Source organism: Gopherus evgoodei, chromosome 4, assembly GCF_007399415.2.
Source record: "Gopherus evgoodei ecotype Sinaloan lineage chromosome 4, rGopEvg1_v1.p, whole genome shotgun sequence".
Lineage (NCBI taxonomy): Eukaryota > Metazoa > Chordata > Testudines > Testudinidae > Gopherus > Gopherus evgoodei.
The window spans coordinates 43584456-43608647 of record NC_044325.1 but is presented as its reverse complement, the minus strand read 5'-3'; the positions used below and the strand labels follow the sequence as shown (position 1 = coordinate 43608647).

At 47.5% G+C, this 24192-nt stretch overlaps 1 protein-coding gene across 8 annotated transcripts in view; it reads left to right on the top strand.

The window, feature by feature from the left end:
* The window catches only part of TMEM63C (transmembrane protein 63C), a 73929-nt gene that overhangs the window by 6327 nt on the left and 43410 nt on the right, over nucleotides 1–24192 (top strand). Inside the window, exon 1 of one of the 8 annotated variants that reach the window (XM_030559050.1) lies at nucleotides 6320–6340. The exons of 6 other annotated variants lie outside the window; for them this stretch is intronic. The gene's annotated coding sequence lies outside the window, so the exon portion shown is untranslated. Of the gene's footprint in view, nucleotides 1–6319; nucleotides 6341–14951; nucleotides 14972–24192 lie in introns of those variants that run through there. One more of the 8 variants, XM_030559055.1, reaches the window with a different exon arrangement.

Genomic DNA, 24192 nt, shown 5'->3' with positions numbered 1-24192 from the left:
CCACATCATCAGGGCTTCAAAATCCTCCTTCCTGGAGCTGTGCCTGGTGATGTTGGAAATGCCAGGAAATGCTTCATGCTGGCAATAAAAAAAAACTATTCTACCTCATTTCACATAAAAACACTGGGTCCTGAGAAATTAATGACTCCAACTGAAAGTATCTGTGTGATTGTGATGATCTAATGCTCTGGCTAAGCTGCTCACTCATGGCTTATGACTTCATCCAAAACCATCCACAGATACGTAACGTCGCCGTTTCCCTTGCTTGCTACCGCATTCAGTATAACAAATGGCTATTTAACACTGTATATTTATAATATATGATAATTTGCTAATAGATTATTATTGAGGGGGGCACAGCCCTGTCTGGTCAAAGTTCTGTCTGTGTGGGTATCTCCTTTTAACTGTTTGATGAAAATCTCACTGAATGATCGATGTCCTTGTGTTCTTACATTCTAGACAGTTCCAGCAGGGAATGGTATTAGTGTCTAGATACGGGTTCTCCCTGCAAACTTGGGGCAATTCCACTCTGTGACTGGGGGGACAGGTGAGGGAGGATTCTACTTAAAATAAAGCTCAGAGAACAAGCATGAATAGCTTCATCCCCCAGGGACTCTGCTGGGGAAGTTATTCCCTTCCTCGAAACATGCAGGGTATGAATAATGGTGTTCCACTCCAGACTAGGCTGAATTTCTGTGGGGGTTGAGTAATTCCTAGGTATGTGTCGTGTGGCCTGACAGGTGCTGTGGAAAAGTGCATGGCTTTTATTGTTATTGGAAAAAAATACAGGAAAAAGAGTCAGACCGGAGCAGAAGTCTGTACAGTGGACAGTTGTAGCCCATTGAATCGTGGGATGGGGACAGGGAGAGCCCTGCTGGCCCATTGCTATCCTGATCCTCCTCCAGCTAACATGTCTAAACTGGCATAGTACAGGGGTGGAAGAGTGAGTGGGTGGGTGGACATGAGGAAATCTCTCAGGAAGGAACTGTCGTAACTTGGTCCCGCATACACCCTCCTGCAAAGCCATGCAAAAATCCAACATTTCATGGTCTCGGCAGCCAAAACACTCTCTTTCAGCCTCTCTGCACTTTTGATTCTTTGCCTTGTTTATGTAGCAACATCTTGGCCTTCCTGCTACTACAGTGTAACCATATCTAAATGCATGTAAACCCTTCATTTTACATAATAAAACTTGACACTTTGGTAGCATGTTCTCATCTTCAAAGATTGTCACAAACATTAACTAATTAATCCCCAGTTCAGGCATCACCAACAGCTGGAAGCATACAAAGATCTTGCAATGAGAGATTGTAATAACAGCCCCGGTGATCATTGTTAGTTATTACGTATACAGAGCCAGAGATGTGCACGGTCCTTTACAGACAAATAAAACAAAACAGGTTTTTGCTCCAGGAGCTTCCAGTTTCAGTTAAACTAAACCAGATTTGACACAGTCTTCCCCATCTCATAAAAGGAGGGATTGTCAGTGTTTTTGAATATTACCCCATTTCTTCTAGAAAACACGTCCCTCTTTTCATTGTGCTGTTTTAACAAAGATAGAGACAACTTTATAACACCCGCAACTGGATTTAATTGATATTAAATTAATCAGTCAGTCACATTAACCCTTATGAAAATATCAGTATTCTTGTGATGCAAAAGCTAGCTGTTCCGTACGAGTGATATAAACAATATTGCATTCTACATTCATCAGTCTTGCCTTCCTACAAGCAGCACTTCTTTACGTTAAACACGTTTACAGCAATTAAAATAGTGTCTTGTACCTCCACTTTGAGGAAAACATTGCATCACTTATGAGAGAGGCCTGAGGAAAAGCAGGTTTGGTTTTAGATTATTACAAGACTGAGATTCACGTTTGTTCTAAGATGTTAGTAATTCCCCCATTCAATAAGTCTAGAATGAGTTTACTTGTGACATTTGATAAATGAAATAGCCTTGAATCCATTGCTTGTTAAGCTCTGTATGAATAATGTTTTCAGTTGAAAGGTCTAGAAGGAGTTTGGGGATGGAAAGTGGGTCTGATATTGGAATGTGGAATCCATCAGGACTAAGGACCAGATTTGTAAAGGCTTTTAGGTGCCTTGAGGTGCAGGTAGGCACCCAGTGTGATTTTTTCAGAGGTACCTAGATGCTGATCTCTGTGTGAAATCAATGGGAGTTAGGTGCTTTTAAAAGTCCCACCCGGTGCCTACCTGCATCTGTGGGTGCCTAAATACCTTTAAAAATCTAGTCCTGAGTCATCAGTTCACATGTAGCTCCGATTAGTAGTTTGACAGTGACAAAATACTGTTAGCAGGTGGTAACATTATTTATTAGTTTATAACTGAATCCCTCCCCTAGCTAATTATGCCTGTAGGAACACTTACTCTCTATTTCAGTAGCTTCTAGAGGCCCCAGCCAAGATTGGTGCTAGGTGCTGTATGTAAACATAGCAAGGGACAAGTTCTTCAGACCAGAATCTAAAGAGCCAAGACACACAGAGTGGGAGGGGAACAGAGTCATAAAGATGAAGTGGCAGGTTACTGTCAGAGCCAGGATTAGACCCCAGGTCTCTTCACCCCCAGTCCAGTGCTCTAGCTCCTAAATCACATTGCCTCCCCTGTGTAACTGATAGTTACACAGACCTGTGATCACTGTTACTCATCCTCCTGTGTTTGTCTCACTCAGTTGCTGTGTCTTGTCTTAGGGCTTGTCTACACACACACATTGTACTACTTTAACTGCACGGGTATAGTTAAAGCTAAACAATCCCCCTAGTGCAGATGCAGTTATACTGGTGCTTATTCCCCTTCCCTTATGGGAATAAGTGATACTGGTATAAACACCTTTATACTGGTATAACTTTGTCTCACCCCATCCAAATAATTATATGGGCACAAATCTGTGTGTGGATCTTAGATCAGACTGTTAGTCCTTCGGGATAGGGATAGTTAGTTCAGCACCCAGCACAGTCGCAGCTGGGGCCTCAAAGTGCTACCACCATGCAATTTACTACTAATAAAATGTGCCCCTCTAATAAAACCTTGCTGCTCTCTTAGACTGTCTCATGGCAGCCCTCTGCTATGCAGCACATCGGTGTGTATTATCCTTGTGTTGAACATACAGAGAAATCCTTCAAACAAAAGCCAACATCAGTATAACATTAAAGGGCTGATGGGGCAGAGGCAGGAGTCAGGATTGTCAAGATGAGGCAGATATTGGAGGCTGCTACAATAGACGTGATCGAAGCAATGAAGGAAGGGCACAGCATCATCACAGAGGGAATTTCCCTGCCCTGGGTGTGGGTGGCAGAGTTCCTGCCAAAAGCTGCCTCTTCTCTTGTGTGGTTTAGGTTAGCTGTAGGGAGATTAAGATGCTCTGAACTGCCTGGATGAGAGATGAGAGAGGACAGTGTAACCCCATGGGCTGCTCCTCTACTGGCCATCAGCCACCAAATGCTTTGTCTTGTCAGTTTTATGACTAATGCAAGATCTCCAGTAAGTGCAATTCGTAGGAGTGGCTTATGCAGTTCTCTCAGACCTTGGGTTCAAAATCTCAGACTCCTTTTGAGAGATTTCTAGATTTTTCTGCCTCCAGCCGCATGGGGAATCCACCGAGAGTAGGGTGATCAGATGTCCCAATTTTATAGGGACTGTCCTGATTTTTGGGTCTTTTTCTTATATAGGTTCCTATTACCCCTCATCCCGACTTTCACATTTGCTGTCTGGTCACCCTAACTCAGAGCAACATTTCCTGGGGTGTGTCAGTGCTTCAGTGTCTGTTTTCTATCTGATCCTGAGAGGGCAGAGCTGGGCAGGAGGGAAATATAATGTCAAGAAGTGGGGAAATAACCAAACTTTTTGAACTGCAATGTGAATGTGGGTTTGTGCCTGTGTGTTCTGATTGCACATGTGACAGAGTGCTAGGTGCTTGGAGCTGACTCTCACTCTGTTTACCGAGGGTATGTCTTGTCATAAACAGATAGTTAAGGGTTAATGTCTCTTTTACCTGTAAAGGGTTAACAAACAGGGAACCAAAAACACCTGACCAGAGGACCAATCAGGAAACAAGATACTTTCAAATCTTGGTGGAAGGAAGCCTTTGTTTGTGTTTTTTGGTTTTTATTTTGTTCTCTCTGAGTCCTGAAAGGGACTAGACGTGCAACCAGGTTTCTTGCCAATCTCCCTGCTACAGTCTCTTATATATTCAGAATAGTGAGTATTAAGTAGGAAAGGTGGTTATAGTCTTTTGAATGTTTTCTGTGTTTGCAAATGTGTAGTTTGCTGGGAGTATTTTAAATTGTATTTTGCTGGGAGGAGGCTTCTCTCTAGTGTCTGTAAGCTGAAAGACCCTGTAACTTTTACCATCTAAATTACAGAGACAACTTTTACTTTTTTCCTTTCTTTTTATTAAAAGTTTTGCTTTTTAAGACCTGTTTGATTTTTTCTCCTTGTTGAGGCTCAAGGGAATTGAGTCTGTACTTACCAGGGAATTGATGAGAGAAGGGAGGGGGGAAGAGTGGAATCCCTTTGTTTTAGATTCACGGAGCTTGAATCTGTCTGTCTCTCCAGGATGGCCCAGGGAGGGAACACCTGGGAGGGAGAGAGAAGGGCGAGGGGAAAAAAACCTGATTTCTCTGTGTTGTGATTCAAGGAGTTTGAATCACAGTGATCTCCTAGTGTACCCAGGGCAGGAAAGATCTGGGAGGAAGAAAGGAGAAAGGGGGGAAATGGTTTATTCCCCTTAGTTGTAAGACTCAAGGAATTTGGTTCTTGGGTCCCCAGGGAAGGTTTTTGGGGGGACCAGAGTGGCCCAAAACACTATATATTTTTGGGTGGTGGCAGCTTATCAGATCTAAGCTGGTAATTAAGCTTAGAGGAATTCATGCTGGTACCCCAACTTTTGGACTCTAAGGTTCAGATTGGGGAAATATACCATGACATGTCTACACTGCAATTAAACACCAACAGCTGGCCCATGTCAGCTGGCTTGGACTGTGAAATTTCAGTGTAGATGTTTGAGTGCAGGCTGGAGCCTGGGCTCTGGGACCCAGTGAAGGAAGAGTGTCCTACAGCCTACCCTGACTATCTACACCTCAAATTTACAGCCCTGCAAGTCTGAGTCAGCTGACAGAGGCCAGCTGTGGGGGTCTAATTGCAGTGTAAATATATGCTGAGGTACTAGCTATCTCCCCCCTAGAGTGGATTTAATTGGGGGAATGGGTGCTCAATGGCTTAAGTAGGCAGAAGGCTGACAGCTAATGAGAACAATCAGCCAGGAACAGTTAAAAGACTGGGAGGAAGGCAATGCAATGAGGAAGGTGGCAGAGGCTAGGGAATAAGGATCCCAGGATGGTGAGAGCTTGTCCTCTCTTCCCAGAAGGGAGAAGTTGACTTCTAATTGTGTGTTGCTGCACGAGACTGTCCTGGTGACCTTGTGAAGAGGACCCAATAAAGACGGGTGAAGAGGACCCATCCAGCGAATTTGTGGTGGTCCAAAGGGCAGAGAAGGGAGCCTGTTACTCCACTATTGAGGGCTTGTGTTTTGTTGTTCTGTTCTCTTATCTTAAACACTCATTAAGCTGATTAATCCAGGATACTGTGTTGTTACTGAATGGTTTCTATCAAATGTACTTGTTCTTTCTCTCCTCCCCGCCCCCCCAACGACTTCCCCCAAAGTCTTTCTTTTCTTTTCATGTTCTATCCTCACATCCTTTTATGTTCAGGATCAAAAAATGAGTGAATAAAATGTTCGGTTACTTGCATCTTTAACATTTTACTGCCTTTTTCTTGAGGTCCTTTCAAATCAGTCCAGCCACAGTGGAGACAGTGCACTCGCTGGGTGTTTCTACTGACATGATCTGCAGTGAAACACTTAAGTGTTGAAATGTCTGCCATAGCTGTTAGGTTTCAGAATTAACCTGCCATTGCAATTACACCTCCCAAGAACTGCTGCTTCAGGCTCTCTGGCTGCAGACTCAGTGCAGTGCTGTCTCACTGAATCACAGTCAGGAGTTTTTTCTTCACAATCAAAAGGACTGGAGGTGAAATCCTGGCCACACTGAAATTCAGCAGAAGTTTTGCTATTGGTGTCAATGAGGCCAGGCTTTCACCCTTATTTTGGTGGTGGTAGTTTTCATTTAAAAAACCCTTAAATTTTGCAGAAAACAGCAGAGATGCAAAAACTCTTCTGAGAGCCTCACTATAAGGCACTGTTTCCATGCTGTGCCTCTTCCTATGTCCTACTCATGCAGCAGCAGAGCCAGCATTTTACAGGTGGCAAGTGGGGATGGAGAGGAACTGAAGCACGGAAAGATGGCTTGACTGGCTCAAGACCTCTGGTGAGTTGGTGGCAGAGATGAGACTAACCTCAGGAATTCCTGGCTCCCAGACTAGTGCGCTAAACATTAAAAGGTGCTACCAAAAAGTAACCCAAAAAGCATTTTCAGCGTTGTGTGTCTGTTTGGTTTAGGAGTCTCAGTCATAGTCAGATGTCCTGATTTTATAGGGACAGTCCTGATATTTGGGGATTTTTTTTTTTGTATAGGTGCCTATTACCCCCCACCTCCTGTCCTGATTTTTTACACTTGCTATCTGGTCACCCTACTCAGTCAGTCCCCAAATCTGGGCAGACTCCACGAATTATAAATATTTGTTTTAACACCAAGTAGCTGAAGATCATTTCTCCTTTCTCTTGTTTCCCAAGATCTGAGTTCAGGGTGCCATGATGGCCCATTTTGCTAAAATATATGAACCAAGTGAGCAAGGAGGGAGGGCAGCTCTAGGCTTAGTTGGTGCTTGGGATATTGTCAATTGCAATGAGAGAGAGGCCAAAGCTACATCATTTGCCCTAGACCCAGGGATGCTGGAACAATTTTTATAGAGGAGGTGCTGAGAGACATTGAAACAAACTGTAAACCCTGTATATGATGGAGTCCACTTCAAACCAGTGGGTGCAACTGCACCCATAGTTCCAGCCCCTGTCTCTAGACTTGAGCTTCCCCAAAGTCTGAGGGCATTTGGAGCTGGAATTTGGGTTTAGACTCAGCTCTAGTTTTCGCATAGGAAACCATCTAATCCTGATCTTGGGTCCTGGCAGATTGTAAAGTCTTTCGATTCCCTTTGTCCCATTTTGATCCAGCTGTGGGAGACAGAGGGAGTAGCTGTGTCAGTAGGGTGATGTCTGTGTTCCAGGGTTAATGGGACTAACCTGTGTAACTGGATTTCTGTAACTATGGGTACGTCTACGGGATTATTCCGATTTTACATAAACCGGTTTTATAAAACAGATTGTATAAAGTCGAGTGCACGCGGCCACACTAAGCACATTAATTCGGTGGTGTGCGTCCATGGTCCGAGGCTAGCGTCGATTTCCGGAGCGTTGCACTGTGGGTTGCTATTCTGTAGCTATCCCATAGTTCCCACAGTCTCCCCCGCCCCTTAGAATTCTGGGTTGAGAGCCCAGTGGCTGATGGGGCAAAAATCATTGTCGCGGGTGGTTCTGGGTAAATGTCGTCAGTCATTCCTTCCTCCAGGAAAGCAACGGCAGACAATCATTTCGTGCCTTTTTTCCCTGGATTGCTTTGGCAGACGACATAGCACGGCAACCATGGAGCCCATTCAGCTTTTTTTTTTTCCAGTCACTGTATGTGTACTGGATGCCGCGGACAGAGGCAAGAGTCCAGCGCTACACAGCAGCATTCATTTGCTTTTGCATGATAGCAGAGATGGTTACCAGTCGTTCTGTACCATCTGCTGCCAGTGTAAATTAGCAATGAGATGATGGTTATCTGTACTGTCTGCTGCTATCATGGGTGCCCCTGGCTGAGATCGGCCGGGGGCGCAAAGGCAAAACTGGGAGTGACTCCCCGAGTCAATCCCTCCTTTATGGTTTCTAAAAATAGTGTCAGTCCTGCCTAGAATATGGGGCAAGTGTACTAGAGAACCAGTGTATCAGAGCACAGCTGCTCCGTGTCAGATCCTGCAGAAATGATGAGCTACATGCCATTCACGGGGGGTGCCCCTGCAACAACCCCACCCGTTGCTTCCCTCCTCCCCCAACCTTCCTGGGCTACTGTGGCAGTATCCCCCCATTTGTGTGATGAAGTAATAAAGAATGCAGGAATAAGAAACAGTGACTTGTTAGTGAGATAAAATGAGGGGGAGGCAGCCTCCCGGTGCTATGACAGTCCAGCCAGGACATTAAGCGGTTCAGAGGAGAGGAGCCCAGCATCCCGCTGCTGTGATAGTCCAGACAGTACAGAATCTTTTCTTTACACAGGAAAGGGAGGGGGCCCATCTAGGTTGACCAAAGAGCAAGTGTGAAAAATCAGGATGGGGGTTATAGCCATCTATATAAGACAAATCCCTGAATATCAAGACTGTCCCTCTAAAATCGAAACATCAGGTCACCCTAGGCACACCAGAGCTCCAAATAAATTTAGTTCTTACCTTACTAAGTACTGGCCATCTCTGTAGGCAGTTCCCATCGTTAATAGATGGCTGTATAGGACTGAAGGGAGTGGGATTTGGGGGAATAGCTTTCCTGAGCAACATGAAAACAGCTTTGTCACCTCTCCACACCCTCCCCACAGGCCTTCTCTGAGTCTCTTCTTTCTTTATATGTCTCTCTGTTAGTCTTTTGCCTGATGCCCTGGGTGTTTCTTCAGACTAAACTCCTATGGGGGGTGGGGTGGAGGGAAGTGGGGAGTGGTTCATTGAAGTGGCTGGATGGTAGTCTGCAGTGGGGAGGAAGGGCTATGAGATTGCAGTGGCACCCTGGCTGGAGGAGGGCTGCAGACCAAACCAAATGTCCATTGTGCTCTGAAAAAGCTAAGCCTGAAGCCAAATGCAAGTTTATAGCAGTACTTTGTATTAGTGTCCATAGTGTGTGTGTGTGTGTATTCTGAATTTCAAGACCCTAAATGCGAAGAAACTGCCTGATGACACCATTGTCACTATTGAGCATTTTGAAATATGAGCACTTACTACCACCCCTTCCTGATTCACAAGCCAAGTGACAGTGAAACCCCTTTCATTGAATTTCAATTATTTTTAATGAAAACTTCAAACTAATATTTTCGTATGGAACATAATTAGTGAGGAAGCGCATATGTTGTGTCTGTATTAGCAGTGTACCTTGCTTGCACGCCCCCTCATCCTCACTGAACTCAGAAACAAGGCTTATTCTTCTTGTACTCTGAGCCTGCCAATTAAATTCTTACATATTCACTCTTGAGAATTAATTTTCAGATATTGGACAGTTATAGACACTAACAACATATAAACCAAACACATGGTCAGCTGTTTTCTTCCTGCCCCATGGACCAGGAATATGGAACAGTTTATGCAGTGACAGGTACATTGAAACCACCTTCATGGAGAATGGCCATGGCCATAGTGGAATCACTGAGATCACCCTGAAACTCTTGAGGTTGGGTTGTTAGCCTCCATGTATGCATCTAGCTGGTGGAAGACATTGCACACATAAAAGGCAACCAGGAGGCACAAGTACAAGAGATTCACAAAGAAGGAATGAAATAAAGGATTTCTGCAGATGCAAGGGTCACAGGGAAACAACTAGTAAGAAGCTAACGCTGTGCATTGATCCCTAACCCCCTCCCCCCGGCTTCCATCCTGCTATAACCCTCTACAGGCAAAAGTAAATATTGTCAGTGGTAAAGTGGCACCACCACCAGTCAGTGTAGATGACACAGGTACAATTGGAATTCACCAAATGCAAGAATTTGAATGTAGCTGTCCCACAGGGTTCTATGACACAATATCAAGGTTAGTAGAGACATTGGCAGTGACAGCAAAGTACGGACAGGTGGTTGGTGCAACAATGGTAGTTAACACTAATGTTTATTCAAAAGTGATGGGCCTACAAGCAAGTTCACGAGAGGTTGACATCAAGAATTTTTTGTCACATGAGTAGGCTCCTGTACCAACGTCAGTGTTCACTGACTCTGGTGACATGAGGATTGCCCAGGCTAAGAAAGCAGACAGTTATAGACATACTCCACAAGAAGTAACCTGCATGGCCATTGAGGGTTCTGGAGTTCTTTGGGTAGTACGTGGCTAGCAAGTGGTGACTAATTTCAGAGTCTACCCTGAACACAAGCAATAAGTAATGTATACCTTTTCTTTGACACGTACCAAGACTTCAGCACAAAGTGTGTCACAAGATCTAGCAGAACTACCGAAGCAAGCAGAGTGCATTAGTTGAGTATAAGTACACAAGTGCCTCCACAGAAAGTTGTCTTGATGGTAACTGACAGTAAGAAACAGTTGATTGACATCATTTGTACAGAACTCATTCAACAAGAAGCTTCTCTAATGACGCATTCCAAAGTACAAGCCAATCATCACAGTCGGAGACAATACGCCAGTTTAAATCAACTGGGGAGGTGGGGTGATCAACTGAGAAGATACGGCCTCCTCACAAGAAAAACCTGACAGCATCCCTGTCCAACAAATGGTGATGGTTGCAAAAGAGAAACTGGTGGGAATATCAGTATTATCAGATGACACCGACATATTTATCTTACTCTTGTATCATTGCCTTGAATGGGGCCTAACATCTTTAGTGATTATGGATGCCCTGAGAGAGCTGTAATAAGCATCTATGCTATTGTGGAGCAACACCACAACATTGTATCAAGACTGTTAGCTGCCCAGGTACTTTCAGCCTGATACGGTAGCTTCCTATTTTGTTTTTCACAAAGGCACTGTGTTGAAGAGTCTGCCAGCTGGATACACCTTTTGTCTGCAAGTGATATCATGCAGCAATGCCTGCTGTCATCAAACAGACAACCAAATTCCTGGCTGCATGCTATGGACAATCAGATTATGCCACCATGTCAGAAGTATAGCTGAAATCATGGGCAGCAAACATTGGCGAAGGTACCACATCAGCACCAACGCTCAGCTCCTTACCGCTCATAACTGAAGCACTTACAGAAAATGTAAAATGAGTGCATCTTCAGGCAAATGTGTAGAAAAGTGTTTTGGATCTAAACACCCCCTCCCCACATTTGACCCACTATAGCATTTGGTTAAAATTTGTTATAATGATTTTGTTGAATATATATATTTATAATTTGAATATTTTTCACATTAAAAAGAGTAGCCACTGTATCAAATGAAAGTGAGGTCCATGCTATACCCCAAGCGCCCTCCTCATACATCACTACCATTCAAATATGTATTGTTAATAATTGACATTGCAAATGTTAAATACTTGCATTTCATGTATTAGAGCTTTTCCACCTTGATTTTGTATGCCCCAAATTATGCAAACTCTTACTGACGGGGGGTGGGGGGTTGGTGAGGGTGGGGGATGAAAAGGCTTAGCAGTGATAGTGTCATCAAGCAGATTCTTAAAGTGTGTGGTCTTGAGATACAGAATCCACAGGAGTATGGCCCCTAATTCAAGGTGGACCGGTGTGGCTGCCAAACTAAGGCTGAGATTTTCTGTGGTTGGCAGGAGCCTCTTCCTGAATCTAGGGTGTGGTGAAGCTTCCCACGGGGTGGGACGGGGGAGAAAGGGGAGGGTTATCTGCAGTATAATAAGTGATTTCTAGATTCCAAGAAACTGCGTAATAGTTCAATAATGTAACATTGGGGTGAGTGGCTTGCCCAGTCTCCTCCCTCTCCCAGTTCAAAGGTCCTCACTAACTCAGTAACCTTGAAGTGTATTTGTCACCTTCCAGCATTAGAGAGAGGGAGTATTGAATCCCAAAGTGCTTAGCTTGCCACTGAATGCAGCCTTCTGTGAGCTGGGCAGTGGCAGCCGTTTGACAGCACTCGGAAAGACAATAACTTTTTGAGCAGGAAGGAGAATGGCATCCATCTGAAATGGGGTGAAATGTAATATCCCAAGTTGGAATTTAGCCCAGATGGTCCAGCTCTTGTGAAAAGTACCAGGAGATCTTTAATGTGCACAAGTGGTTTGGAGGTCAGTATTACACCTCTGATAGAGAGCGCCTCCATGAGCATGGTGTCCCCAAGCAGCATGGAGGGGCGCTGGGGTCAGTACTCATTCCAGTGCAAGAGTGCCCCTTACTGAATCACCATGATCAGTCCCTATGCACTGAGGTGGATTTCAAAAGCGCTCAGCTTCCCAACTCTGGCTTTTGACAGTCCCCCTCTAAGGTTTCAAGTGGCAGTTGCCCCAAAGCTGCTGTCCCCTCCCAGACTCATTGCACTGAGTCTCTTGCTGTCCAGTCATTGAAGTTCTGATCTTGCTTTCCCTTTCAGTGCCAAACACTCCATAAACCATTATCTCCAGTTCTGTACTGGGCCTGTTTCCTGCCTCTGACCCTATGAACTTGCAGCAGGCGTGGGGCATTCTTTTCTGTCGCACTTGGGCTCTGCCTCAGGATCTTCCATAGGTGATGGGGGCCGTTCTTGTATAAAATACTTGAGTGGATGCTGAGCTCCCAAAATGATCTCTAGACTTTGCCTTTGTTACCTTGTGAACCTGGGTCTGAGGTGTCCCAGAGGATGGGTGCCTGGGACTGGAAGATCTTCCAGCAAGAGTGCACAGTGATGTCCCAAGTATTAGCATGAGGCTGCTCTTCCCCTCTGTCACCTGCAGCTGATTGTATGAGAAGCTCCTGCCTCAGCACTGCACGGGGCTTAGGCTTAAACATGGCTGCCCATTGTGCTTACAGTGACTCTGCAAAGGCAGCAAATGGAGATTACTAGGAGGTCTGAGCCAGTCGGTTGCTTTGATCCATCCAGGATGGAGGTGGGAGAAGTGGGAAGAGGAACACATCCCCCAGAGTGGAGCAGAGAGCAGGGCTGCTCTCTGAAGTAGGGGGGCTTACAGCAGAGCTGGAAGCCAAGGTGCTGAGTGCTAACAGCCTGATGCAGCTCTCGCTGGCTTCCATAGGAGCTGGGTTAGGCCCAGAGTAAGGGCTTGTCTAACAGCTCTTTCTGACTAACTTGCGGACACCTGTATTCCAGGCTAAGGGTGTTTTACAAGCTCTATAGTTCTCCCCTCTCCTGGGCACCTACTTGCAACAGAAGAGACAGGTGTGTGTAACCTCAGGGCCTCTTGTCTCAACAGTTTGCATCACACTGTAGGAAATCATCTCTCTCATCACTCCCTGGCTCTCCCTCTGCAATGACAGGGCTGGAGCTCCCATGTCCCGAGCTGCTGAGCCCTCTGATGCAGCCAAGACCTGTACTCTGGCAAACTGCCACGCAGTCCTGTGGCAGATTCTGCTGCAAGCTGAGTGTGCTGCAGCATCTCTGCTTAAATTTTTAACAAGGAGTTTATAGTGAATCACATGGGAATAAAACCATCACAACAGGCTCATCAGAGTTATTTGTTTTGATTCTTAGTTTCCTTTCCCTTCTCCCAGCATAGTCAGTTTTCAGAGTGATGCAGATTTCTGTACTGACAAGGCAGAGCTTTGTTGTGGAAGTTGCCCAGGGATTGATGGGGATTTGGGCAGTTGAATAGGGGTCGTTTGGGGGTTTGGGCACCTGGGAAGGCGTGAGAGGCAGATTGGGTTTGTGTGCGAACACGTTAGCTGAGCAGCTCCACAGGTGGACTGGCTGGTGATGTGTTTGTGACTGTGCCAGAGCTGCCCCCCTACTGAACAGCATACATCAGGCCACCTTGGGGGTGTATATTAAAATTCCTTTTGCGAGCAGGTTATTCTCCTATGTCGGCCCAGATGTGGTGTCCTAGCATTGGCGCTGCAGAGTATGTGACCTGGCAAGCCTGGCCTTGGGTAACTCCAAGCTGTCCCTGTGTCCAAGGCTCACCTGAGATGAGTAACTGGAGGAGATTCGAAGCAACTCTTTTGCCCTCTGCTGCAATGTTCTTTTCTTTTCTTTTCTTTTCCATTGCAGCATTAATGATTTGGAGCATGTGCAGGATGCAGCTGGGCAGAAGGGCCTGAATCTTGTTACCCTGAGTGGTGCGCTGGCAGCACTTCAGCACATGCTGAACTAGACAGGATTTCACCAAATGGGATTGGCAAAGGGGGTATAGAGCTTTCTAATCCTCCCCACCCCCCACATTTTCCATCTGTGAGATTTGACACTCTTCTCTTCTCCAGCCCGAGTCCCCCTCCCATGTCCCCTGGTACAAAGAGGGTCTCTGATGCCAGAGACTGAATATGGACCATCCTAAAGGCTCCCAATTCCTCCCAAGCCCAGAGACCTCAGGCTAGGATGGGCTGGGCTGACTGTCCCCTAAAGTCACCTGCTCCAACCTGAAGCTTCCCCCACTATTTTCAGGGTTGATTTCTTGCACATTGGCCCATCCCCCTTCATCCCTCGATAATAATCCAGGACATGCCCAGCTGTCTGGCCTAATCCGTAAAGTGATGCCAGTTCTTCCTGGCAGTCCACTTTCTTTCTTTCTTTCTTTCTTTCTCTCCTGGTGCCTCCCTCTCCTCCCAGCCTGGCCTGTGCACGTGCAAAGACATGGCCATTTCTGCCATGACATAAAGGAAACAGTCTGTCTCCCATGTTTTCTCAGTCACGTTAATAGGCTTTGAAACACCTGCAAGCAGCTGGGAGCAGCAGCTAACCGGATAGTGCTATGGCCATGTGCTTGGAGGAGAAGCAAAGCAGAGCTTAGCAGCTCTGGCACAAGGAGGGCCTGATCCTGTGAAGTGTTGAGTGGCTTTAGGCCCCATGTCCTAAGCAAGCTGGGAGCATGCAAGGTAGGAATGCTCACTCTGCCTCTCCCTGCCTACCTAACTCCCTCCTTCTGAGCAACACAATCTGCAGAAGGGGCAATCCCTGAGTCCTGGCCCCCTGAATAGGATCATCAGAGAGCGGGGGAGGAGGATTTAAGGTGCCTGCAGACACATTACAACTTGCTCACCTGGCATTGGCTTGAGATGTGCTGAAAATTCCCAGCCCAATGAACTAGCACCTTCCACCTGATCTCTGATGCCACAGCTGCCCCCAGCATGGGGAAAAGGCTGGCAAACACACTTTGGGTAAGTGGTTAAGGATTTGCTCAGCTGTATGTCGTGGGCTGGGGAATTCCCCTGGAATGATTAGGACAGTCTGTATTCTTCGCACTTGTTTTAGCATGCTGGGAAGAGGCTGGAACATGGAGTGCTGTTCAGACCCACATGTCTGCAGCTCTCTGTGTGCCTAGAAGAAGCCGTGTTATTTACCAGTGGACTCTGTCTTCTGAGTCCCCCCGAAGGCTGTGTGGGCTGGAGAAGGCTGGCTGATGTGTGCCTCTGAGGGGGCCCCAGCTGGTTGCCTCGTCCACAGTCTCTAAAAAGAGAAACACACCAAATGCTTTCTCAAAAGGGAGTTTGCTCACCAGGCATGTTAAGCAGTGAGCAGTTGGGATCACTGAGTGGCTGAAGGGGTGGACAGAATGCAACTGTCTCCCTTGGATTTGGCCTGACTCTCAGGCTGGCTCCCCACGGCCTAGGAGAATGCAGTGCAATCATTAATGCCCACTGTGCTCAGGGTGCTGGTTTTAGTCTGCCTTCAAGAGAGAGCATCTTCATTGGAGCAGGTCTCCTGATCCCTGGAGGGAAGAATACTACTTACTGAATCTACTAACATCTCTCCCTGCAGCACAGTAAAGTACCCCTAGCACTACTGGGGCATTGGCTCAGTGTTGACACAGAAGGATTGTTATCCCCTGCTGAGTCATTCACACCAATCTCTGCAGCACAGCGCCTCCTAACACCACCCTGGGGCACTGGAGTCAGTATTGACTGAGAGGAGGGTGCCTCCCCAGCACCATGCCTGCAACACTGCACCTCCTAGCCCCATGCTGGGGAGCCAGGAGTTAGTACTGACTTAGATGGGAGAGTGCCAGTACTGGGACACCTACACCTCTCCCTGCAGCACAGCTCTTCCTAGGGACTACTCCTGAGGCACACCCAGCCTGTCTGGAAGCAGGGTGTCCTGAGCAACATTGGGAGAGAGGCGCTTTGCAGAGGACCAGGAATTTGGGAGCTGCTCCTGTGAGCCTACTGGGCTTCCTCCTTCTCTGAACACTGCCATCACGGACTGCCCCAAAATTCAGAGAGACGGATAGCTCAGTGGTTTGAGCATTGGCCTGCTAAACCCAGGGTTGTGAGATCAATCCTTGAGGGGGCCACTTAGGGATCTGGGGCAAAAAAATAGTTGGGGATTGGTCCTGCTTTGAGCAAGGGGTTTGACTAGATGGTTACCTAAGGTCTTTCCAACCCTGATATTCTATTAAGTCAGTTCTGGGACCAGGCCAGAGAGTGTCAGGAATTGATGATGGGACACATCAAGAATTGGCTCTCTGGAGTACAGGAGGCCCACAGCTGCCATGGTGCCTTATCCTGCATCACCTGCTCTGAGAACTCACCCTTCCTTTCCAAACAACTGTATTACAAAATTTGTGATAAATGACACCAGAGCTTTTACCTGTTCTTTGAGGCGCTGTTAACACACAGTGATGGCTTGATTGCTACCTGGTTAATACCTGAGGGTGGGGAAAGCTGAATGTGGCTAGCCTTGCAAGCCACTGGTGTCAGCTCTGGGTAATCTATCCATGCTGATGCTTTATCTGATCTGACAGCTCCCACATCCTCCCTTTCAGACTAGGGGTGTGGTGACTTATCACTGGAGTCTGGTATTAACCAACTCCATACTCAGATGCTATTTATGGGCAGGAGAGAAGCATCCTCAGAGCCAAGTTTGGCAAGTACCCTGTAGCAAAGAGCTCAGTGAACACATGGTCATGGGCCAAACTTCTCCCTTTGTTCCAGAGCCTTTGCCTCCACCAGTGCCAAGTGACTGCTGGCTGCTGGGAAAACATTCTGGACATGCAAATGAGCAGCCACAGTTCATCCCATCCTATCTCTTAGTCCCCGTGCCTTGCAATGCCACAGGAAGAAGCTTTTGGAGCTGCAGAAGGATGAGGTGGGCAGTGGCCGTTCTGGTAGGCATTGCAGAAGAAGTGGGGCTCCTGGTGAAATTTAAAAAAGCAGCAGGTAGTGCAGCGCCCTGGGCAATCATGAGAAAGACCAGCTCTGATAGGGTGTTCCATGCAGAGATGGCTGTGGGAGAAGTGGGCAAAAATAGGTGATATGCTCAATTGCTCCCTATGTGTTTATTCCCCAGGGCTTTCACACCTCTTCTCAGTGGGCCTGGAATTGAGACATTGCTTCCTGGGCACGTTCCCTGGCCTTTCTGTGGTTTGGGGGAAGGGTGGTTGCTGTGTTTGTCTGTCTGCTTTTAGTCTGGCTGCCTGTGTGGGTGTTGAGTGGAGCTGGGAATGGCAGCGTGTTCTGCCTGACACTCACTAATCCGCCCACACAGTCCGCCCACCCACACAGCTAGCCATCAGCCATCAGTAGTTGAAATCAACAAAGCGCATGGGAGGTGAAGCAGAATCCCCTGACCCCTCCTCTCAGAGCTTGCTCCCCTCCCCAGCTCAGACCTGCAGGGCTGCCCCCTACTGCTCTGTTGCCCCAACTGAGACTCCAGATCTAGCAGGTCTGGGTCTCTGTGCAAGGGGCCGAATAATTGCGATAGCAATGCTGGTTCGAGCACCCTGTGACGAAGTTCATCCTCCTCCGTGCAGCACTCTCTCTCCCTTCTGATTGCTGCCACACAGAGCAGGTGACACTGGTATTCCACTGGGAGGGGGCAGAGTGGGGAGTTGAGAGGGGGCAGCAGTGAATGAGTTATGGCCTCAGTGGCCTAGGAGATTTAGGTTCCAAAATCTTAGGTGTCCCATAGTGTTGCTCACAGTACTGCTTCAGATCCCTCCTTGACTCTGTGGCCAGGAGACAGCGCTGCCATCAGTGACTCAGGCACTGCCCAGTTCTGTTCTGTTCAATAACACTGTTTCTGTTCAATAACAGCTGCTGAAGGCACACGGTACTGCAGAGACTTGTGAGTGGGAGACACAGAGCCTGGTCTCCATTTGGGTCCGACATAGCCAGAGTTTGCCATCTTTGCTGCCAGATGGCTGTTTGGTGCCCTGTGTGAAACAGGTTTAGTGCTTCCTAGTGGGGCAAGAATCCACACTGCAGAGCAGCTGCAGAGCAGCTGGCTCTGGTGGGCCATTTCTGCACAGGGGCCGACCCTAGAATGGGCTGTGGTGGACAAACTGTTCTCTTGCCCTAGAGGGGCCCTCCCAGGACAAGGTGAGCAGGAGGCTAGCTCTGCTCCTGCCCCTCCTCTGGGGATATACAGGAACCCTTAGGCACCAGGGTTGTCAAGCCAGAACTAAATTCACTTCAAAGTGAAGGCTGCTGTGGGTGAGTGGGGCCAGGACAAGTGCGGGTGATAGGGGTCGCCTTCCTGGAGTTGTACCATTCATTCCCAGTGCATGTCGTTCAGCTGGCCGACTCCTACCTATATCTGAATCATGACCATGCTCACATTTGTCCCATGTGTCTCTTTGTCCCAGCAGGGCATGGAGTGGGGCCTGTGTGCACTGCTAAGCTAACCATGCCTCAGACACTGTCACAGCTCAGTGGGGAGCAGAGCTGAAAAGGCCTGATAGGAGCTGTGTTATCTGTGTTTGGAGGTTGAGCAATTCTGCTTTTTTCCCCATGTATCTGGCCACGCACATGTGAGGGGACACCAGGTACTCCCTTTTCTTGCCTGTATACTGCAGTGAGGTTCCCCTACCTACAACAAGAGAACATCCCAGCTTTATTCAGCACTACCAAGAGGGCTGGCCGAACACTGGTGTCAGCTGGCCTGTTTTGAGCTCTGGCTATCATATGGTATTTGAGAGGGGACATGCTTCCATTCTCCTCCCCACATGGCACAGCTCCCTAGATGGGCTCCTACGGCTTCAGCAAGAGGTGTGGAGAGAAAGTGAGTGTCCTAGCCCTCCCCACCACCCCACGACACTCCAGAATCCCACCAACCCTTATTGAAAACACCCAAGTATTCTACAGCAAGGTTCCCACAGGCTCTCACTGACTCTTGAGGTAGCTGGATTTCCCACAGAGGGGTTATATTTCTACTTGGTGCGTGTTGCACAGCAAAAGAGAGACTCTTCTTCATTTCAATGCTCGTGTCTCTGAGTGTGTATGGCTGTGAGTGGGAAGGAGCTCAGCTGATAGAGCAGGCCAGACGCTGCCCAAGGAGAGGTGAAGGGGGTGGGTCTTGTCTGACTTTCTCTGAACGCATGATGTTTTGAAACATTTCTAGGTATTAAGGAGATCCTTTATGCTTGGCTGCTGAAGTGTAGTGGAGGGGAAGGCAGAATAACCCAGTAGGCAAGCATTGGACTACAAAGCAGGTGTCCTGGGTTCTGTTCCCAGCCCTGCCACTGATTTCCTATGGGTATGGCTACACTTCCAGCTGTACAGTGCTCCCACGGCAGCGCTTTGAAGTGCGAGTGTGGTCGTGGTGCCAGTGCTGGGAGAGAGCTCTCCCAGCGCTGCAGGTACTCCACCTCCCTGAGGGGATTAGCTTGCAGTGCTGGGAGCCGTGCTCCCAGCACTGTTTACACCGATGCTTTACAGCGCTGTATCTTGCAGCGCTCGGGGTGTTTTTTCACACCCCTGAGCGAGAAAGTTGCAGCGCAGTAAAGCGCCAGTGTAGCCAAGGCCTGTGTAACTGGGGAAGGCACTTCAACCCTTTAGTTTCCCTAGCTGTGAAATAGGAGTAGTGATTGTCACCAGCCTTTTTAACACTACAGATAAGTGTTAAATGTTGCTGAGGCTGTAGGGTGAATGACACCCAGCAAGTAACTGGTCCTTGCCTTGGGGATCTTACAGTCTAATTAGTTAATGTTTGTTCAGTGCTTTGCTAATGTAAAGTACAGCCTAAGTACTAAATATTATTACTGTAAAGGCACAGTGTGTGCACAGCAGGATATTGAAATACAGACCAAAGGGAGACTGGAGTTAGAGCGGGACAGCTTCACAGAAAGAGCATGGGCAATGGATGTATGAGGTTTGGAGGCCAGAGCCTGGGGGGAAGGGAGGATCTACTCTTCAGCTCTGCCAGGGTTCCCCTTTCCTAGTGCTGGTGTGCTCCCTGCTGAGGAATTGTAACTGCTCTGCCTGCTTACCTAGGAAGAGTTGGGGAGAAGCACCACGTTCTGTTTTCGACACACTGAGACAAACAGGCACTTTCAGCCCAGCGGATCCATGTTGTAGATGACATGTGCTCTTAGCTGCTTTTCTTAAAGTCTCCATGAGAGAGAGCGCAGAGCGTGGCCTGACCCTCCATCCTGAATCCTCTCAAACCGCTCCCTTGCAGACAAACTTCTTGTGTGGAGAAGTGCAACACACAGAGAACAGAATCCCAGCTGCCTGCTTGAAATGTTGCCTCCAGAAGGTTTGTGTTTCTGTAACAAGGGCACTTCCTAAATCCATTTTTCAACGGCAGCTAGTAACTTTTGTGGAAAAGTCCATCGTTTTCATTGCAGAGTTGACAACAGACTCATATTCTTTCCTGGGTTTTTTTTATTTTGCAATTTTTTTTTACAGTTTTGTCAAAATGCGGCTTGGATTTTTTTTAACATCAGTTTTCAAATGTTGACATTGTTATAGGTTGCACACCTGAGTTTTCAGTAAACAGAACTTGTGGATAACCATTTCAGTAAAGATCAGGGCAGAGACTGCAATTAAATATGTTACGAAAAATTTCACAAAAACGAAAAATCTGAGCATGTCAACTGTTCTCCATGAAAACTTTCAACTGAGAAAAAAGGACAGTTTTCAACCCAAATTTCCTTTTTGAAAAATTTGTCAGCTCTACTAAACTCATGCAGATATCTTGATTGCCAGCTTAGCTATGAGAAAACCATTAGCCCTGAATACACTAGCCCAAACTGATTGTATGGTCCATAAGGAGCAGTAATATTGGATTTATATGCTCTCTGCTGGGCTTCTGCCAATAGAGGGTCTTACACATGCACACACGCCTGTCTGACATTACATCCAGAAGAAGGCAGTGGTGATACAGACACAATAGCCACTACAGAACACTTCCTCCATTCTCAATAGCACCATTCTTTTAAGGAATCTGAAATGAATTCCTATCTGCTTCTTACAAAGGCAGCTCCCCATCCCTCATCATCCTCACTGCCACCTCAATATGAATTACATTTCACAGAGATGCTAAGGCTGCAACTCCTGGAATGGCAGGGGTATAGACATACCTGCAGGTACCCTGCACAGTGAGATAATGGTAAACCTCGAGGGTGTGTGCAGGGTTGTGGAATAAGCACCAAACTATTCATATGAAGATCTCAACAAACTTTATGTACAGGGATCACTTATCATCCACGAAGATACAGCCACCTCTGGGGTGGAATGAGACAGCTGTTTAACAAACTACATACCAGTTCTAGAGAGGAATGAAGGTGAAAAGCATAGGCCGGTGTAAAATGAGGATGCTGTACATGCCTGGGGGAAGGGGTTGTGAGGCATAGGTAATTAGTGTTCATAAAATACTTTGAGAGCCTAGGATAAGAGAAAAAATGTATAAAGAGCGAAGTTAAAAGGTGATTTTTTTTACCTCAGGAGTGGTCCCCTCTCTAGCCAACATGGTCCCCTCTAATATCCCTTCATGCTTCACAAACAACTTCCTATTTTCAAAGCACTTTCCAAGCAACTTCCCCGTCCCTCTTGTGAGCTGGCTCAGTGCCATGATCCCCATTTTACCGATGAGGAACTGAGGCACAGAGAGGAAAAGTCCTCACCTAAGGCTCGCCACACAGTGACAGAGCTGGGATTAGAACCTAGCAGCTCCCAGGCCTGTGCTCAGACCACTAGGCCATGCTCCTGCCTCCCAGTGGGGGGCAAAGTTTTGTAGTATTGTACCAGTCTCTTACTGAAACCGTTTTTCTGGAGAAGCTACAGCCGATTCCAATCAAACCCCATGCAGTAGGGAAGAGCCCTTCCATGCTCTGTGGTGACAGTGCTCTGACCCTTGCTGGCTCTGAGCCTGGCAGGTAACCAGCTGCTTATAACATACCCCAAGGGGCAGGACAGGAGACCATTCCACCTCCCTTCCTCCCCTCTCGCAAGCTGTGCCCTCGCTAGCCCAAGCCAACAGCCTCCCTTCAGCAGGAGTGACTAAATAGCTAGTGCTGAATCATATGAATTTGATGAATGACTGCAGTGGCGGGATAGGGAGAGGGAGGGAAGGAAAGGGGACAGGTGAGGCAGGCTTGTTGGGTTTCTCTCTCCCACTGTCTGTCACTCTAGATGTTGAGCGTCCTGCTCCTTGTGGCACCATGACAGTGCAATGCTGCTAGCGCTTGGAGGTAGAGAAGACTGAACTAGGCTGAGGGAGGATGCTGATTCCACCTGAAGGACGTTGGTGCAGCCATGGCCCTCTGGAGCAGAGTTAAGCATAGAAATGAGAGGTGGAAAGGATGCCCTGAGACAGCTATCCCATCCCACACACCTCTCTGTCAGCCAGTGCAGGGCATCCCCGGCATCTCCAGGGATGCAGGAGGGAGGAGAGAAGTAGGGGCAGGTTGCCAATTTTTCATGCATCAGAGCCCACACACATGCCGTAAGGGCCCCAATGTCCTGAGACTCATCTCTCGTCTTGCATCTCCAGAGACTTGTGGCCACAGCTGCTGCGTGGAGGAGAGTTTCCCAGCTCCCAGGCTGCTCGTGGGAAGTTTAGCAGGAGGTGTGGGGGGGAAGGGAGGAATTGACAAAACCTTTCACCGTCCCTCCACAAGCAGCTGCTTCTGTCCTCGGAGTGACTCCATTGCGAGCCCCCCGTGTGACCCCTTCCAGCCACCTCAGCCGGTATGTGACATTACAGGAGACTTTTGCCTTTGTGTGGCTTGTTGGTTTCAGAAAGCAAATCTCTGGGCTCTGCCCCTGAGTTCATGTACCTCTGTAGCAGGATTTCCTAAACATGGGCCTGACATGCCTCTCTCGAGAGCAGGAAAATCACTCAGGCTTCCCCTGTTGTTCTTCCATTTAAAATGAGGGCTATGCATGCATGGGGGTTGGAGACAGTGGTGCCTTTGAGAAGCATCTTTTAATTGTAAATTGGGGCATCCCTCTGGTTGGTTTCTAATGTGGGGCTGTACCCATTGGGGGACCCCGATGAGGAGCTATCTGTGCATTGGTTTGGGGTCCGAATATTCAAAATTAACTTCGCAAGATTCTGATCAACCTCCCACCTCAGCTCCAGTCTGCGCTGGCCAGTAGCAGGAAAGCAGACAGCAGCCCCTGCTCCCCTCTGCAATTCTCAAACTACAGCACCCTCCCATGAAAAGACAATAGGAGGAAGGGAAAGGTGAAAGAGGAGACGAAACATATTTCAACACCATTATTTCCTCCTTTCCCTGCCGCACTATTTGAGCTTTGGTTTCATTTAGCCACTGGTGGCTATTCAGGGGCCCCATGCCATACCACTGCCCATCCTGGACGTGCCGTGTGAATAAGCAGAGGAATTTTAATCTTACAGGTTGTCAGACTGGCACCTTTCACCAGCATTAAGTTCCATGAGTCAAACTCATTCCTGATGTAACTTCACTGAAGACAATGGATGATTTTACCCCATTTGTAAACTGGAATTTGCTTGTCATTCCCTGCTTCTGGGTTCAGGAGATTTGATCACACTGAGTGACTAACTCCAGTATGGGATCCACATGGGCTGAGCTCCTGTCAGAGGGAGTGCTTCTTACCCTGCTCTCTCCTTCAGAAAAGCAGAGGCTGGTCCCAGCAAGATCTGAGGCTGCAGATTTTTCACTGACTTGTCTAAATAGGTTTGTAGCCCTCCTCTCATGCCACCGCCTCTCCATTGGGTTTTCATGTTGCTGTTATCCCTTCTTGCCAAGGATGCTGCTACTAGCAAGGTTTTGAGCTGCAGCTCCCACATGGCAAGATACTTTTCCTGCTGCTGGTACTTTGACATTATAGTTCTGGACACAACAGACTCAACTTAAGAGGTCAGGTTTGCACTGCTGTTTGCATGTCCCTGGTTGCATCCACTCCAGCTGTGACATTACCTGTTCCTCTTCCTGTTGGTTAGATGGTAACATTGGTAGCATTGCCCTGCAGTAAGTTTATGAGCAAGAGACGTGCAAGGGCCTGTGTTGATAGAGAGAAGTAGCCGGCAGGCTGGTCTTGTGAAGAATGGACTGATGCCACATTCCTTTGCACAGCATCTTTCAGACCAACGACCTTATGGAATTAGGTACCAAATAATCAGCAGGGCAGGGTGACGCTAAGAGGCCAGAGAGAAAAGGGGTGGAACATGGATC